Raw genomic sequence first — 18,987 nt, forward strand, 5'->3', positions numbered from 1 at the left:
CAGTGTTTCTTTTCTACCCTAGTTTGAGTGGAAACAAGTTCTGTAAAATCAGGGACATTATCCCCAACTCCTAGCTCAAGGTCTATGTCACACAGCAGATACTTCATACATGCTTCTTTATTGACAGACACAGCACAAGTCAACATACTTTCTCAGTTGGTGCATTTACCTTGCTCCTTCTCTATGTGACTATATAGCTTCCAGCAGCATCTTGGTAAAGAGGGAGACAAGCAATAAAGTATCTCTTGCATTTGCCTGTCTGATATATAAGTACAGGCAATAAAAGAGTAATAATTGGCCAGCTCTTTAAAAAATTCATTGCTGAATGAAATAAACTATTTTCTTTCAGCCAGTAGGGTAACGGGCCCAAGATCAAGTGGGAGATGAGGCCCTCCTTTCCCCTCTAACCACAAGATTTCTAATCCTGGAAGTGCTAATGAAGCAGAAGAGACAGCTGGTTGATCCACACCAGAGAATTCAGATATCAAGGAATCTCTTTACCTTTGAGTGAAACTCCTCATAATTCTAATACGATATAACTAAGAGTGACTCATGGAGCTGGGTGCTCAAACAAGTTGTGATTTATTATAACACCAGTTTGTGTGCTAAGTCACCAAAGAAGTGAATGTCTTTTGTGCACATTTGAGATGCAGCCTGAGGGACCAGGAATCCCTCTGTACAGGGTGTTCTCTGTGCCACCTGTCCACATGATGATCATGAAAATCAAGGGAGTCCCTAACAAACTTAAACATTTGAATACCTTATCTTAAACCCGCCCTATGTCCAGATGATTCTCTCGGTGTCAGCATAATATGTGACTCCTGTGGGTGCTCTGCAATACCAGAGCTCACACATTCAAACAGAGATAAGGAGGTGTATCTAACCTCATTTATTTTGGTAGTAAACCTTTATTAGTAGCAGTACTAATATTTACTGAGCTATTATGATGTGCCAGTTACTTTGCTAAGCATTTTATCTGCATAATCTCATGTGATTTTCACAAGCCCACTGGTAGTTACTATTATTATCTATGAAAAGATTAGTGCACTGAAAGTTGGAGATCAAGTAACTCACTCAAGATTATGCAAGTAATACACAGCAGCCTTGGAACTCAAGTTTAAGACTATATGATGCTAAAGCCGGTGCAATCATAAGTACTATGTCATATTACCTTTGATTTCTACTGTCATTTTTCTCACCTTTGGCACTCCTGATTATCCACCTTCAACCCAACGTTGGATAGTAAACAGTTCTATATAACATGTAGTGAAGTCTCAGAGGAATGTTAAGTAGATTGTCCAAAGTTCTAAAGAAGGATGCAAACTTAGCATCAGATTAATGTGACAGACAGAGCTTGGGCTGTGGAGACCTGGGTTATGTGCCTTTGGATAAGTTACCCCATGAAATCAATCTTCCTATCCATAAAATAACAATTATGACATTTGTATTACATGGTTCTTGAGAGGATGGCAGATAATGTGTGTGGAATGCTTAGTACTTGGTAGACAATATATAAATAGTAACTATTAATTTAATATTGAATCATCAGAAAATCATATGATCCACAAAGCAAATGTTTTGATAGTAAGTGGATTTGTTTTCTACATATATTTGGTAGCTTAATTACTCAAGAATTATGGTAGTAATTTTTTCCTTTGATTTGGACTCTCTGTCTTCATATTTAATGCTGTCGGTTTAGTCACATGGATAAATTACAACTTCTTATTTCTTATACCAGTCTGAGAAAGTATTAATTAATAATTTAATACTAGCAAAAACTTTGATTTAATGCATTCTTAAATCATAAAATGATTACTCTTCTATCAAGGTTTACATTTATATGTAGCATAAAGTTAATTATGGCCATTTATTTATTTATTCAGTAAATTTTTACTGAATGCTTATATGTACCAAACACTCATTTTGCTGTGGATACAATGTGAAAACATATCATTCTACTCTGAAGGAATCACACTTGAGAGGGAAGACAGGCCAACAGAGGGCCACTGTGAATCATTTAGAAGACCGGTAAAAAGGCATTACAACAGTTTAATCAAGAGACAAATTGCTGAACTGAGGCAATCGCACTGAGTTGAAATGGAGGGTGCTTATATTTATTGATGATATTCAGTAACTGGAATGGATGAAATGTGATACTTCGTGGGATGCCTATTTAGGGAGGGCAAAGGAAAAAATCTAGGCTGACTCATGGGTTCTAGTTTGATTTAGAGGCACAAGTTGTAAAAGTGATGCATTAAACAAAATTTTCCCCTTAAAATTTAACCCGTGGAATCACCAATGATATCTGAATAAATAATAGAGAATGTAAGGGATAATGATGTTAAATTTAAGTAGAAGAAGAGAAATAGAAAGAATAAGATAAAATAAAATGCTAACAAATGCAACAAATTCATGACCACCGTATAAATTAGGTATAATGATTTATGATGATAAAAATCTGCCTAGGACTATAGGCAGAAAATTTAGATTACTGGTTCATGAATAACCTTGAATTTTCATTCCTCTTTTCTTCTATAGCAAATATATAATATCCCATGTCAACAAAAGTATATTTAAAAAGAATACTAACCTTCTCACTAAGGGTAGACTCAAATGTTCTAACCCTCAACTTGGAGACTGGTGCCTCACAGGCATTTTAGCACGAATGTGCCTGACTAGTTCCAACTTGCTGCAATTATTTACCAAGAGAAAAGTCTAGATTGCAAAGGGATATAGTCATTGGATTGGTCTGCTCTTTAAAAAGCTATTTAGAGTTTGAAGTGCAAGCTGCTAGCTGAACAAAAATCCTCAGACACAATCAACCACAGATTTTCAACCAAACCTCAAGTATTTCACAAAGAAATTATATATCATTTGTCCAAAGAGAATGAAACACCTGTTTCTAAGAGTGATTTAAGTCAATAAGTAATAAACTACATCTTTGTTATGAATGCTTTCTGGTGTCTGAATGACTACTGCCCTTTTAGAGGGCAAAGTGCACAAAAGATTCAGTGACCTTGTGACTTGACAGTCAAATAACTACCATTATGTTCAGTCAATGTAAATAAGCATGGCTGACAATGTGCTAATTGGCTGCCTCTGGTCAGCTAAGTGTACTTTTGACCTTAATGAGAACCTAATCAATTAATACTTAAGGCAATAAAGACCTCTTGCTGATTAAGTAAGACAGAAATCATCGTTTTCCAACAGGATTAGAGCTGCAAAATGGCAAACTTTTAATTTAACATATGATAATCCTCTCTTCTTAGGACCTTCTTATTGAGCTAACATAATGAAATTGAACCTTGAAATGTGAAATCTTTGATTCAACTGTTTATGTTTAATAGCTTTCTTAAAAAAACTAACAAACTGTAATTCAGATACTAAAAGGATAACTGCTGGTGTCCATTTGAATTATATACTAATCAACTGAACGTGGTTCATGGAACTAAAAAACACACGCAGTTTCTTAAAACTGCAAGAGTCCATATTAAAATTCTAGAGAAAAGAATGAAACTTGGTAGAATTGTTACTCCATCTGGGACTTGTCTGGAACTATAGAGATGATAGGTGCTAGCATTTCAGGGGCGTAGAGTTGCCTTTTCAATTAAAGAGAAAACCGCTACCACTGGCTTTCACGAAGGTACCGAAATGCTCTTATAAGAAAAACTTCTTTACATTCCTGAAATTGTCAGTTTTAAGTCACAAAGTGGAGTCTTCTGTCACTTGATTGTTATAAAGCAGCATCTCTTTCAATTCTCTGTACATGAGGTAAACAGTCTCTATGCTGAAATGAGGCCATAATTTGTAAGACTATCCAGAATTACTTTCTGTTTACAATGTATAATATCTGACTTGGCAAAGGAACACATTTATCATTTTAGGTTAAAAATTTATCATTTGGACGCAATGACTAAAAATTTACAATTCCTCTCCTTTAACATCATTCTCCTCTGAGAATAAGTTTTCCTGTTTAAAGCTTTGCGACTCCTTTGGCTCAGAGGATACATTTGAAAATGTATGTAATTTATATAGAAGAAGAGGGTGCAGTTCCTTTAAAAAATGATGAAAAAGCAACAGCTGTGTAGCTGCAATAACTTGAGGCTTTTAATACAGATAAATATGCAAATATGTCATACTATTTTTAATGCACCGTTTTTACACAGTGTAGTGACTGAAAACAGCAAACATTCTGTGTATTTAGATTCATAATGAGAAATATGCACCATTCAAAACTGGAGTTATTGTCACATTGTAGCAAGTAATAAAAAAAATATGGTCTTGGATGGTAAATAAAACAGTGCTAAGTCATTACAAGAACACTAAGTCCAAAGCACTAGTTGTATAGATCCCACTATAAGCATCAGTATTGCTTATTTATTTTTTAATGTTTGCTTATTTATTTGAGAGAGACAGAGAGACAGAGAGAAAGATAGAGACAGAGACAGACACAGAACTTGGCAGAGAGAGAGGGAGACCAAGGATCCCAAGCAGGTTCTGTGCTGCAGCCCAGTGCCTGACGTGGGGCTCCATCTCACGAACCATGAGATCATGACCTGAGCTGAGATCAAGAGTCAGATGCTTTAACAGACTGAGCCACCCAGGCACTCTCATCAGTATTTAAAAAAAAACAAACTACAAAGTGGGGGCACCTCTGTGACTTGGTCAGTTGAGTATCTGATCTTGATTTCAGCTCAGGTCCTGACCCCAGGGCCATGGGATTGCGATCCTCTCCAGGCTCTGCACTAAGTGTGTGAAGCCTGCTTAAGATTCTCTTTCTTCCTCTGCCCCTCCTCCCCCACTCACGTGTGCATGCCCTCTCACTCTTAAATAAAAAAAAAGTTTAAAAAATGTTTAAAACTAGACTACAAAAGCACTACTCATATTACTCTACCCATGAGATAACACAGAATATCTAGTTGTACTTCTCAAATAATACTAACTAGTTAATATCTAACTGTATTTTCCAAATAAAATGGTAATTTAATCTAGACTCTGGATTTTGAAGACCAGAGCAACTGGGTTTCAAAATCTAGATTAGTAATTCAGGTTATTACATTGAATTATGCATTTTGTACAGAATCATATGAGAAATTCATATTGGAGTTAGATTTAAATCCCACACGCTCATTTTGATCTTGCTATACTAAGCTTTACCCACAATGACTTACCCCCACATTTATTACAAAAAACGTCCAACAGAGAAAAGTAGAGTTATGATGTGAAAACCTTTATATAGCACTGTTAACATTTTAATACACTCTCTGTATCATATCTCTTTCCCTCTACCAATTTTTTTCTTTTCGATTTTGATTGCCTTTTATTTTTTTAAAACATACTTTATTTTGTGGAGGCAGTTTTGGGTCTACAGAAAAATTGTGCAACAAGTACAGAGTTCTCGCATCCCCCTCAAGCCCTCTTCCCTCATTTTTGCTATTTACATTTTGGATTTGTGTGGTACACTTGTTACAACTGATGAACCAACATTGATATATTATTATTAACCAAAGCCTATAGTTTACATTAGAGTTTACTCTTGGTGTGTGTTCTAGGAGTTTGACAAATGTATGATGACACCCACCATTACAGTATCTTACAGAATGGTTTCACTGACCAAGAAATGCCCTGTGGGTCACCTCCACCTCATACTCACCCATCCCTAAGGGAGAAATGTTAATGTCTCTTTTGAAGGATACCGTAGAGGTGATGTGTCCTTCCCATTATATCCCATGCTGGGGTATATTCAATGAACACAGCTTATCAGTAGTGATGTTCCTTGATCATTTGAGTACGGTAGTGTTTGCCAGGTTTATTCATTATAAAGTTACTCTTCCCCTCTTTTTCCTACTTTATTTTTTTGGAAAGGTACACTACGACCAGTGTATACTTTGAGGGTAGAGAATTATTTATATCATATGTTTATATGATGCTAAAATTTGTTCAGCTTTGGCCACTGGGGGGCTTGTTCCAGATGGTTCCTCTTGTCTGCTTTTTCTATTTCTCTATCATTTTGATTTTGGAACAATTCCTTCCTCTCTGACACGCTAAGACACTACAGGCTCATCTTGTCCTCTCCCTACCTAGGCCAGGGTCAGCCATGTCTTCAAGGAGTCCTGGTTCTTTTTAGTGCAGAATGGCATAAAAAACTAAGATCTAGGTGCCAGTGTGTTCATTGCCACTGGGGTGTTTCCACAACGATTTTTTTCTTTTTAAACTAAGAATGCAATAGGAGGAGGAATAATTTGAAAATTCAATTCTTCTTAAATGTAAATACCTGAGAAAAGTGAAGGAAGAAAACTACCATTAGTTGTTTTATCTACTGTCTTGTGAAAAAAAACCATACTACCCTCAATAATATTTTTATTTGTGATTTTTCTCAGCCCTATTTGGAACTTTATAAAAACTGATTTATTTTTTAAAAGTGACAGAAAATTCAGGAATAGTATAAATGTCCATATATCTATTCAGTTTTATGCTGTCAGGGCAAGACATGTTAGATATATTGGTGCAATGCAGTAGTAGCTCCTTTGGCTTTTGGTTAAAATATGACCACTTGGTATCTTTCTCTATACTTCTCTCTCCCTATACTTCTGAATATCTTTCCTCACTCTACATACATGAGGTAACCAAGATAAATTCATTCACTAATTACTTGACATTTGGCAGTGGTAAGAAGGTTCTTAAATGTATATTTAAAAAGGTAAAAAAAAGTGTAGTACAATCATAGTTGTATGGGTAGCCCTATCAGTGCCAGTCAAAATGATATATCATCCAAATGGCCCTATGTTTAGTGAAAGGAAACTGTCCTGGGAATCAAAAAATGTAAGATATTCCCTATATAAATATATATATATGTATGTATTTAACATGCTTCTGTTAAGAAGAAAAAAGAGTCAAACACTATAGCAATGTATGGTAAGGAAAATTCCCTGGAATCCCAATACTCAAAGATAACCACTTTCAATCTTTCAGACCATTCTATTGTATTGCCTTCTTATTATTTATATACACCCTCATTGGGCAATATACTAAGATATCTTAAATACAAACAAACATATATGTAACTTTACATGAATGGGACCATATGATATATGTTGTTCTGCTATAAGCTTTATTTATTGATAAGAATGGAGATCTGCCCTTATCAGTAAATGTGGATATATACATATACCCACCATTTTAATTCTGTATAATATGCCACGGTACTATTATGCTATAAATTATTTATTAACTTTTACTGCTGAATATTTAAATTGCATCCAAAGTGTTATTGTTATAAATTATACAGAGACCAACATCCTTGTTGTCAGATTATCATCTTAGAATAAACTCCTAGGCACAGGATCAGAGAGTAAAAGAATATGGGTATTTTAACCACAGATAAATATTGCTAAACTGTCCTTTGGAAAGGTTGATTAATGCACACTCTATCAGCAGAATATTCTCTTAAGATCTTCTTGTTATCTATGTTTCTGAGTTTAAACACCCTATGTTTAAGTGAGGATTTCTTATTTGTCCTGAATGAGAAGTCTTTCCTCAGCTCTGGAACCTCCTCATTTATGATCTCTGAGAACTGATCTTTGCCTGCTCCCCTATCCTCTTCTTCTGAAGCACAATAAGACATATGTTAGACTCTTCTTTCTATTACTAAGTGGAAAACAAAACACATTCCCCTGGGAATTCAAACAAACAGGTTTTCCCTCAAACAAATTTGGAGTTGCAACTTGCATGATCGGCATGGTCCTGGAAACTCTAAACAGATTAATTTTATCTTTGTCTTTGTCTTGCTGGGCTGTATTCTGGAAAATCACTTTAGCTCTATATTCTGGTTTACTCATTCTTTCCCTCTTTTTAATGTTTATTTATTTTTGAGAAAGAGACAGAGCATCAGTGGAGGAGGGGCAGAGAGAGAGGGAGACAAAGAATCTGTAGCAGGCTCCAGGCTCTGAGCTGCCAGCACAGAGCCTGATGTGGGGTCTGAATTCATGAACTGTGAGATCATGACCTGAGCTGAAATCAGAGGCTTAACCGACTGAGCCACCTAGGTGCTCCTACTCATTTTGAGTTGTGTCTAATTTTCTGTTTAATCTATTCCCAGAATTTTTAATCTTAATAATAATATTTTTTATGTCTAAGTGTTTAATTTTTTTTCTTTTATAAATCTGCTTACTATTAGTAGTCTCCTGTTTTTTTCCAAATACTTCATATTATGGATCCATAATTTGAACATAGAAAGTTCCTAGGGTCTAATGCTGCTATTTTCTTTTGTATTTATTTTCTTGTTTGTTCATTTACTGTCCTAATGACTCTGATGGCTTTTCTCTGTAGTGGCTTGTTTCCTGATGTAATCTGTTATTTTGGATATTGGACTAATGTTTGTCAGGACTTTATTTGTAAAGCTCCAGTAAAGCCTGGGGTCAATGTGCGTTTCTTCAGAGGAAGCTGTGTTTAGTTCTGCCAGTTGCTCCACACTACCAATTTGCTAATTCAGATCTACCTAAAGTTAACTTGTCTGCTTAGGGTTTCTAGGACCACACTGATCATGCACTTTCAACACCAAATCTGTTCGAGCAAAACTCTATGTGTTTGCATTTCCGGGGGAATGCATTTTGTTTTCTCCTCAGGGCCTAAGGCAAGACAAATTCCTTGCTGTTTCCTTTTGCTTAGTAAGCATATTTTCTTAGTCCATCCCTTTCATGAAGATTACGGCCCTTAGAGAGAGTGTGTGTGTGTTTTTTTTTTTTTTAATGTTTCTTTATTTTGAGGGAGGGGGTGCAGAGAGAGAGAGAGAGAGAGAGAAAGAGAATCCCAAGAAGGTTCCACGCTATCAGTGCAAAGCCTGACATGGGGCTCAAACTCATGAACTGTTAGATAAGTACCTGAGCCATAGCTGGACACTCAACCTACTGAGCCACCCAGGCACCCTCAGAGTGGTGTTTTATAGACAGTCTTCAGTTCCTGCTCTCCACTTCATGCAGCTGCAAAGCACTGTCTTCTGTCCCCAAATAGCCAAACACAAGTGTTTGGGTCACCATAATTAGCAAATAATTCCCATCCTTTCAGCTTTAGTTTCAATTTCCTTTCCATTTGTTACCCTAGAGATTTCTTTTACTTTCTTAGGAGCTCAGGCATATAATGTAAATTGTGTAACACACAATGTTTATACACACACACACACACACACACACACACACACATATAATATGGCGTTTCTAGTTGTACATTAGGGGATTTTTTTCAGATTGTCTAAAGTTGCAAGAAATTTAGGATGCACAGTTAAGTGTGGATTTCAGAAAAACAAAAACTACTCTGTTAGTCTAAGTTTACCCCAAAAATTGCCTAGACCACACTTTTACTAAAAGATTTAAATTTGATTGTGCATTCTGTATTTTTATTTGATATATCTGACAACCCTAGAATGTAATCCATCATATTGTTGGAAATGGAATTCTGGGTTATGTTTTAAGCACAATTTTGAGAAATCAAACATGGGAGACATATACACATTTGAGAATATAATTTTCTCAAGTGGTATCAATTTGGCTTGATATACATAGTTATAACCTGAAAATTCTAAAAGTGATATTCCACTGTCTTCGCATGTGCAACTTGAAAAACTCCAAATCCCTAAGTCTCCTTCGTCCCCTGCACTTTTTAAGTGATCTTCTTTCTAATTTTTTTTATCCCTAGGGTTTAATAATTTAAAATATATATCTTGATATTGTCCATTCTTTATAAGCATTTTCTAAAATGAATTGAATCTTTTTGATCTATAGAGTCAGGATTTTTTTCTCTCCTGGAAACTGGGTGGGTTTTTTTTTGCATTTTTGTTGGTTTTATTTATTCTGTACCCCACCCTCTTACCCCTGCCAGCATATAATAACCATATGTTAGCTTTCCATTTTTCTTCACATCTACTTTGGTATTTTTAAGTGCTCAACTCTTCATGACTTCTTATTTTTGTGTGACTTTTCACAACCCTGTCCTCAATCCTGTCTCGGTTTTCTACATTGCTGAATCTCTTTGCTGTTTTTAATACATTATGTATTTTTTTCTTGTGGTGTTATTTTCCACAACAGAGAAGTTGTTTTGTTCCACCACCTTCTTTTCCATCTTATTCTTTGTCTTATCCTATATTTGATCTATTACTTCATAAAATTCCATTTGAGTATGCAGGGAGGTTGCAAAACTTTGATACCATTTAAAAAATTTTGTAATGTTTATTTTTGAGAGAGAGAGACAGGGACAGAGTGCAAGTGTGGAAAGGGAAGAGAGAGAGACACACATAGAATTTGAAACAGGTTCAGCCTCTGAGCTGTCAGCATAGAGCCCAACGCAGGGTTCAAACTCTGGAACAGCGAGATCATGATCTGAGTCAAAGTCTGACGCTTAGCCAAGTGACCCGCCCAGGTATTCCAGGATACCATTTTTGAAGTCCATTTTCTTCCAAGGACTCCCCATAGTTGTATCTTATATGTTCTATTTTCTTGCTTCCGTTTTTCTCATTTTAGTGGGAACAAAATTTATTTGATAGTTCTCACTTCTAAAGGAGGTCATTCTGTCTAAGCGTGGCTCATTCCAAAATAGTGTGGGTGTATTTCCGTTGCTTTTCTTTTCTTGAATGCTCAAGCACTCAGTAAATTTTCTGTTCAAACATATGCAGTGGACATATGCCAATGTTCAGTATTATTTGTTTTGTGACTCAGATATCAGAGGGGATGGGAGGAAGAGTGAAGAAATTCTGGTTTTGATAGCACTTCATTCATTCTCCTCATATATCAGCAGAATTCGGAGGTGGGTAAGCACTCTGGGCTTCACCCGTGTTCCTGTGTTCGCATGGCCCAGATATCTCCCTGTGTGGTTCGTATGGTTTGACAACAGAGTTTCCCCCCTGCCTCCCTAGCTGTTTTGACTGCTGCCTGGTAGTCTTGATCAAGCCCATTTACCCTTAAAGATTATTCCCTAGAACAGAAATGACCGAGCACAGTGGCCCTTCAAGCTAGGACCCCAGGTTATTGTATTGAAACTATAAGGGACAGGCTGTTTCCTAAAGGAAACAGTCTACATATTTTTATGTGCTTTATTTTTATTCCTAGTTTCTATCCCTCCAAATTTAGGCTAAAATTGGGAAAATACCAGTGAGTTATTTTAAATAATTTTATTCACTTATTATCCCCTCATTACTCCACTCTCTTCTAGAAAAGGAATTCTGTAGAGATTCTTATCATTTTATCCTAATTTGATTTAAATTATTCTGTATTTGAATTCATTTGATCCTTTCCTCATTTAGTATAGGTCATTCATTTTTATTTTTTTTTTAATTTTTAATGTTTATTTATTTTTGATACAGAGAGAGACAGAGCATGAGAGGGGGAGGGGCAGAGAGAGAAGGAGACCCAGAACCGGAAGCAGGCTCCAGGCTCTGAGCTAGCTGTTAGCACAGAGCCTGAGGTGGGGCTCGAACCCATGAATGTGAGATCTGACCTGAGCCGAAGTTGGAGGCTTAACTGACTGAGCCACCCAAGCGCCCTCATTTTTATTTTTGCTTCATTTATTAAGTTTTGGTAAGTTATACGGGAAAAAAATTTTGCAACTTCTCTTATGCCACTTGTCATTTTTCCTCTAGTTGCTCATTTAAAACACACACATACACACATCTCCTTGGGAAATTCATTTTACTTCTTTAGGTCTCAACTTGTAAAATGAGGGGATAGCTATATGACTAATGGGATCCTTTCCATTTCCATGATGATATGAATAACTAGAGTATGTTTCCTATGATGTCAATATAAAAAAAGAACTGAAGAATAAATGGGCACACTCTTACTTTGTTTAGTTTATATGTCATAGGCAGTATTCCTACTTATGACTTCAAGTTTCCTTGCCTCAAAACTGGCCTTTGATACATACACAGACAGTTTATTTGCAGTAACAGGAGGAAGGCAGATAGAATATTGAGGAGGGCAGGTTGTGGGAAACTTGCTCTGATTGCTTCCATTATGTCTGAAAATTAAGGTCCTCATCAGGGAGTCAAGAGGTAGATCTGGAATTGTCGGAGGTCTAGGATGAGAGGAGACATTGTGAACTAGTTATCAAGGAGTGCCGGTGAATGAATGGATTCAAGAATACAGTAAGATTGCTGCATTAGCACAAAGGGCTCACTCAGGGTACATGCTCACAGATTTAAGTAGACCATCAGCATAAAAGTGTTTTTTTCTTTAGCCATGTTTAGGTGCCTCGGTGCCGGTAAATAGTGTGCAGTGAAGTGGCCTGCACTAGGGTTGGGGTGTTGTCAGGTTTGTGTAATGGATGAGGGGAGAGAAAGAGGTCAGAAAGATGAGGGTGAATGCATGGAATGATCATAATGATGGGCCATTACATCTTTCCATGGAAACAAAGAAAGGAAGGACAATAAGGAGCTAAGAAGGGAGGACAAGAAAGGACTAAGAAGCACTCAGAGATGGTAAGATTAATGATTATAGGTCCTACTGGAATCAGAGTACTACAGGGAATGAACTGGAAAAACAGGTAGAAAACAGAAGGTAGGTTGCTGGAAATGAATATAGACGGCTTGTTGTTATTGGTCAAATAACAAGCCTCAGTGTATGAGCAACGAAGTCTAGTGTCTGTGGATGAAGAGCAGGTAGGTGTTGGAAGGACTACTTTGTCTACCTTAAAAGGATATTGTAATCACCAAGAACTGACAAAGAAGCTGAAGTTAAAATATGTAAGGAATGAGAGGAAATAATCTCAGGGTCTGTAGAAGACTAAAATAAGAGCTTCTGCAATATTTTTCTTCTATGTGTTTGCAAAGATGAAAAATATTGACAGGTTCCAGCATTGGCCAAGTGTGGGGAGAGTATAGGACAACATGTTCATAGGCAGTCTGGCAATATTTATCTGTATTCTCAAACTTTCACTCAGCAATTTCATTATGGGGAATTTGTCCTGCATAAATAGTTGCACAAGGATGTAAAGACATTTGTGCAAGAATGTTCAGCTGAAATTTTTACAATAGCAAATAATTGTAAATAACCTAGATGCCCATAAATAATTAGTGAAATAAATTATTATACACTCATCAATGAAAAACCATACAACCATGAAAAGGAATGGAGAAGATAGTACATGTACAGACATGAAACAGTATCTCCAGTGCCTCAGTAAGTGGTAGGGAGGGGAGAAAAGGTACACAATGGTATTCACAAAGTAAGTCCTTTTTGTTGTTAAAAATAATTTTAAAATTCTTCGATTTTATAAGCTTTTACAGGTTTTAAAATAAAAAAAGTAAAGCTATTCCAATACAAAAATCAATAAAAGGTAAAGATTTTAGACTTCATCAAAGTTCTGTGGAATATTCCAATGAATTGAGAACAAAGTTGGAAAATGAAGGCAGTAGGAATTTGAAGTTCGTCTCCAGCTGGACACCGGATGCCCCGAGACAAGCACAGAGGACTCCTGGCCCTAGGTCCACTCTGACTGCACCCACCTCTCCCCTCATCACTCACCATGCTCTAGCCACTGTCTTTCCCCCCTCTCTGTTTTCTAGTATGCTAAATTTACTCCTACTTTTTGCCTTTGTGCCTGCTATTTCCAGTGCCTTTGAGGCTCTTAGAGAGATCTTTGCATGGCTGGCTTCTACTCAATCAAGTCTCAGCTCAAGCATCACTTCTTCAGATAAATGCCCCACTTAATTGACTCAAGTTCATTCTCTTTTATTTTCTTCATTGTATTTGTCATCCTCTGAAAAAACCTTATGTTTTTGCCTATTTGATAATGTCTACAACTTCCCCTGCTAACAGAAGTCTTGTTCTGTTATGTTTTGTTCACCACTGTACTTCCAGTATTCAGAAGAGTATCAGGTATATAGTAGGTGCTTAATACTTATTGAGTGCATTAATAAAGGAATAGTTAGGAGATAGTCAGATGTCTGTGACGAAGCTTCACTCTTCTGGTTTACTCCAAGTGGGACCTATAGGAAATTTCTGGGACATCCAATCGTAAGGCTACATTAATGGCAAAACTCTGTCCCAACTGAGTAAGTATGGTAGTAAGGCTTGTTTGTCTTTTTGTTTGCAGGGGTGGGGTGATGAGGTTACAGTAGTGGTGGCAGTGATAGTACAGGTGGTATGCTTCTCAAGCTACAGCATGAATTCTGAGAACTCCTTGTCTCTCCTTCCACCCAAACCAATTCTGCTCATTCCAGTTTGGTTCATAACATGACTGAAACATTACCATGCCTATAGTTTGAAATTAGTTAGGTTCAGAACACAGTGAATCCAAATTTACAGTAATAAGAGGAGCTGAGTAGCTATTTATTAATTTCTTTCCTAGCATGCACTTTATTTTTCTTCATTTCTAATATTATTCTGAACGTCCAAACTATGACATTTGAATAGTACTGACTCCACTCATGGATTTAAGCCAGATTTTGTAATGGGCATACAACACAGGCATAAAGCCAATGAATACACAGCATTTCTATGGTCTTTTCAACTGAAATATAATTGAGCATGGGATCTAAACTGGATCAATGCAATTAATCCAGTATTTTTGCTGTGAAAATAGAGATATGGTATCCCTCTTTTCTATTTGTGCCTGGTGTATGGAGATGTAAGTCTAGGAACTGCAATAGCAATGAGGGGAGAGATTGGAGCTGATAGGAGGTCATATCGGAACGGTGTAAACCCAGAGGAAGTGGAGTTGAGACAAGGAACTTGATGATATTTTGTAAATACCAAAGCAGACTACATCTGAAGTGAGATCTATTCATTTTCTATATCCTGAAATCAAAATATTCTTAATAGATACCAGGAAAACATAGATCTTCATTTGGGCTCTATTTCTATCTCTGGTATCTGGGGTACAACCTGTTGCAGACAGTGTCAGTGCTTTGCCCAGAAGTCCTTTTTTCCTCTTTCTGTTTTTATGCATTTTCCTCGCTTTGGTGTAACAGCCACATCTTCCTGGGCCACTGGTACCACTTGTCCCACAAGTAGCAGAGAGCCTGAGAGTTTCCCAATGACTGTCTAGTCCAAGGCTGGGAAGGGGAAGTTCCCTTGCCTTGACTGGGACAATGCTATGGCATAACATACACTCCTGTGATCCGGTGCCCAACATCTGTCTGAGCATGCCCTATGCCTGGCTTCCTCTGCTTCCTATCTTGCACGTCCCTCGTGAATCACTGGCACACAGATCTTCATTTCAGGGTGTCCCTGTCAATTGTTGGCAGAAAAGGTCCAATAAAAATATATAACTAGGAGAAGTTTCTCTTTTCTCTAGTTTTTACTGGCTCCAAAGAGAACAGAGAGAGCCCATCTGCAATGCAACTTCACAGACTCTTCTAATCAAATATTCAGTTTTGAGTGTGTGTGTTTCCAAGATATATAAAGTTTTAGAACTTCAAATTCATAAAAACTTATAGTATTCCAGATTTTAGCTTTTTATTTTATTTTAAAAAATTTTAAATTTATTTTGAGAGAGACAGAGAGTGGGAGCAGGGGAGTGACAGAGAGAGGGAGAGAGAGAAATCCCAGGCCGTCTCCACACTGTCAGCATAGAGACAGATGCGGGGCTTGAACTCACTAATCAAACAGTGGGATCATGACCTGAGGTGAAATCAAGAGTCTAATGCTTAACCGACTCAGCCACTCATGTGCCCCAGATTTTAGCTTTTTAAAATGGAAAATTATTCCTCAAATATTTGAATCCTTGTATCTGTTCACAACATTCTTTCCCACAGTGTGCTATATTCTCTGTGGAGGATTTGCATTCGGGGGTTGTAGTGAAAATATACTGCTGTTGCAGGACATTCAGCTGAGAAACTACTGATTGTGCCTTCAAAGTCTAATCTGTGGTATGAATATTTTCTTAGTTAAAAAAGGAACAACCAGAAAAATACTGTGACTAATAGTATACTGAAATAACACCAACACATATGTGTGATTGGATGGACTCAAAGAACTAAGTGCTTTCTAATCTACTATTTTTATAGAACCACATGAGTCTCTGGCTGTAAGTTTTATGCTCTTAGTCTCACAATATATATATGTATATATTTTTCCTTTTATGGAAAAATAATCATTCATTTTATAAAGTTGACTTATAAGTCAATATTAGTGGACAAGTAGTAAGAGGTTTCAATGTGGATCTTGGTGAAAATTTTCAAAGAGCAATACTGGTAAATAGTTAAAAACCAGTAATTATGTGGGGTATCTGGGTGGCTCAGTGGTTGAGCATCCACCTTTGGCTCAGGTTATGATCTCATGGTTCATGAGTTTGAGCCCTGCATTGGGTTCTCTGCTGTCAGTGCAGAGCCCACTTCAGATCGTCTGTCCTCTCTGTCCCTGCACCTCCCCAGCTCATGCTCTTTCTCTCTCAAAAAACAAAACAAAACAAAACAAAATAAAACAAAAATTATAGGCCATGCAATCTCTTAAAGGAATTTGCCACATTATAATCATATGTTAGAAAACCTTGAGTGTTGTTTATATTCAGATATCTACTACCATTCATATGTATTAAAATGGTTACCTACCCAGGATCTTGATGTCTTTTCTGTAGAGCATCACTACCTCTGAGCTGGTAAAATTTGATGCGTTTGGATAAATAATCAGTATTAAGAATTGTTGCTTTAATTAAACAGTATAATCTGGAAGTCATTTAGTTACCCAATAGCCTCAACACCAAGACTCTTACAAGCTGCTTTCCGTGGCACTCTTAATGTATTCTGATAAACACCATCTGTAGTTTCTAGTGGACAAAACGGATGGATAGATAATAATACTTGTGCAAATTATATCATCGGGTGAGTTGTTGAGGGCACTGGACCTGAGAATTCTGAAATTAATAGTTAAGTGGCTAAGAAAGTCTTATAGAGATTTAAATGAAATGCCAAATATAAGCGGTATGCGTGGTTTACTCGCCTCTGAATTTCATTACTGGGCACCACACTTCCAATAAAATACAATTAAGCAAGTTTTGGATTTAGGCCCATAATGAATAAAAACAAATACAACATGGGCGTTTAGGGTTAGTCCTGAGTTAAAAATCTGGATTGTCCCCCCTACTTTTAAGCTGTGTGATCTGAGACTGCCTAGATAACATCCTTCTAAGTCTTATTTTGACGTTATTGTAAAAATGGGCATTAAAATATCTTTTGTGGGGGGTTATTGTAAGGACTAGGTGAGTTGATGCATGGAAAACACCAGATTTATAGTTGGCTCTCAATAAACGATAGCTATTATTACCATTGTTGTGAGTGGTAGAAAACACGTAAGATTAGAAAATTACTTATGGGTTGAGTGCTACTTTCAATCCATAGTGACACTAATCAAACTGGGATGGTTGGTAAGGATTTATGGATTGTTCAAACAGCCTTCAGTACCGCTGGCTTCTTTGTCATCATCCATAAAATTCAAATCAATAGTAATTTTCAATGTGTGTTATATGTATGGTACTGTTTAGGCACTAACAGAACTAGAGATTCTTGTCTCCAGTAGTCTACAAGCAAGTGGGGCAAACACATGAGCCTATGGCAAATTGTAAGATAAAGTATGATAAGTGCTCAGGTTTTTAAAGCAATGGTTGTCATCTGTCTTAAGGTGACAGAGGAGGAAAACGAAGGAAAACAGCAATGCTGCCATCTTTTATTGTAACATTAATACATTTGCGAAAGAGAAATCTTTGGTTATGTAACTAACAAATGACAGAAGTAGAATTCGAACCCTGTCTGTCCAATCCCCACAATGATGCTTTCAAATTCTATGCTAAATATCATACACTGTGCTAGATGCTGCAGTTTTCATATATCATAATTGATACTGGTTTTCTTAGGTTGGAATGGATACACTTAGCTGCTGCTTGGCTGCTTGGGTTTTCCTATACAATTCCACTCTGATGGTAATCCTTACTTAGAACTTCTCCCAATATCTTGACTTGAAAAGCCGGCATAGAAAGAATGACCATAAGCAGTAAATGAAGTCATGCAGTCAGGACTGTGTGGCAAGAACTACTTCCTGCTTACAAAGTCATCTCATTGTCAGTAGCTGCCTTTCCTCATTACTGGGCAACACTTTATGAAGACATTTCAATAGGTTTCCTGCTTTAATCAGCTGTGCAAATGATAACACCACCCTCATGAGCAAATAATACTGAAAACTGAGCCACATGGGGAACAAATACCCAGACTGCAACTCAGTAATGAAATTATTTTGGGCAAGCTTACTCATATTTCTGTGGTTCTTTTTATCTCCTTAGAAGTTCAGGAATAGGGGCACCTGGGTGGCTCAGTCGGTTAAGCGTCTGGCTTCGGCTCAGGTCAGATCTCATGGTTCGTGGGTTCGAGCCCCGTGTCGGGCTCTGTGCTGACAGCTAGCTCAGAGCCTGGAGCCTGTTTCAGATTCTATGTCTCCCTCTCTCTCTGACCCTCCCCTGCTCCAGCTGTCTCTCTTTGTCTCTCAAAAATAAATAAAAAGCATTAAAAGAAAATTAAAAAAAATCTTTAAAAAAAAAAAGAAGTTCAGGAATAGACAAATCTGCCTATACAATTCCATCATTTCTATTTTGCATCATGATTATTTACACAATTATTTTATTTGTCTTACCCGATGTATAAGCTACTTCAACGCAGCAGTTAGTGTCTTGCACATGACCAATAATTATTAAATGAACGATTCATAAAATGGAATTATTTCCAGTGAATGCTTGTATGTTTAATGCTCAAGAAGACTGGCAGTATTGGATTATATAACTCAGAACAGTGATGAAAGCTTTAAAGAGTAAACACTTTTTTAGCTTTTAAATTGCTTGAAGTTAGAAGCTGTAAACAAATGTCAAATATTTTTATGGTAAGAGTGGGATATACCAATGATGTTTAATTAATGATTTTGAATCACTAGAAAATGAGAATGATTCATAGTGCAATCAGCATTTTTTAAAAATTCCAAATTCTATGCTTTCTATGGGATTTTGCCCCCTTCCCACTTT

The 18,987-nt window shown here is 36.9% G+C and overlaps 1 protein-coding gene across 1 annotated transcript in view; it reads right to left on the reverse strand.

The window, feature by feature from the left end:
- Window positions 1–1,287: 1,287 nt before the first annotated feature.
- Window positions 1,288–18,987, reverse strand: part of DPH6 (diphthamine biosynthesis 6) — a 271,479-nt gene continuing 253,779 nt past the window's right edge. Inside the window, exon 12 of the transcript XR_003913310.1 lies at window positions 1,288–1,306. The gene's annotated coding sequence lies outside the window, so the exon portion shown is untranslated. The remainder of the gene's footprint in view (window positions 1,307–18,987) is intronic.

Source organism: Suricata suricatta, chromosome 9 (genome assembly GCF_006229205.1).
Source record: "Suricata suricatta isolate VVHF042 chromosome 9, meerkat_22Aug2017_6uvM2_HiC, whole genome shotgun sequence".
NCBI classification, from domain to species: Eukaryota; Metazoa; Chordata; class Mammalia; order Carnivora; family Herpestidae; genus Suricata; species Suricata suricatta.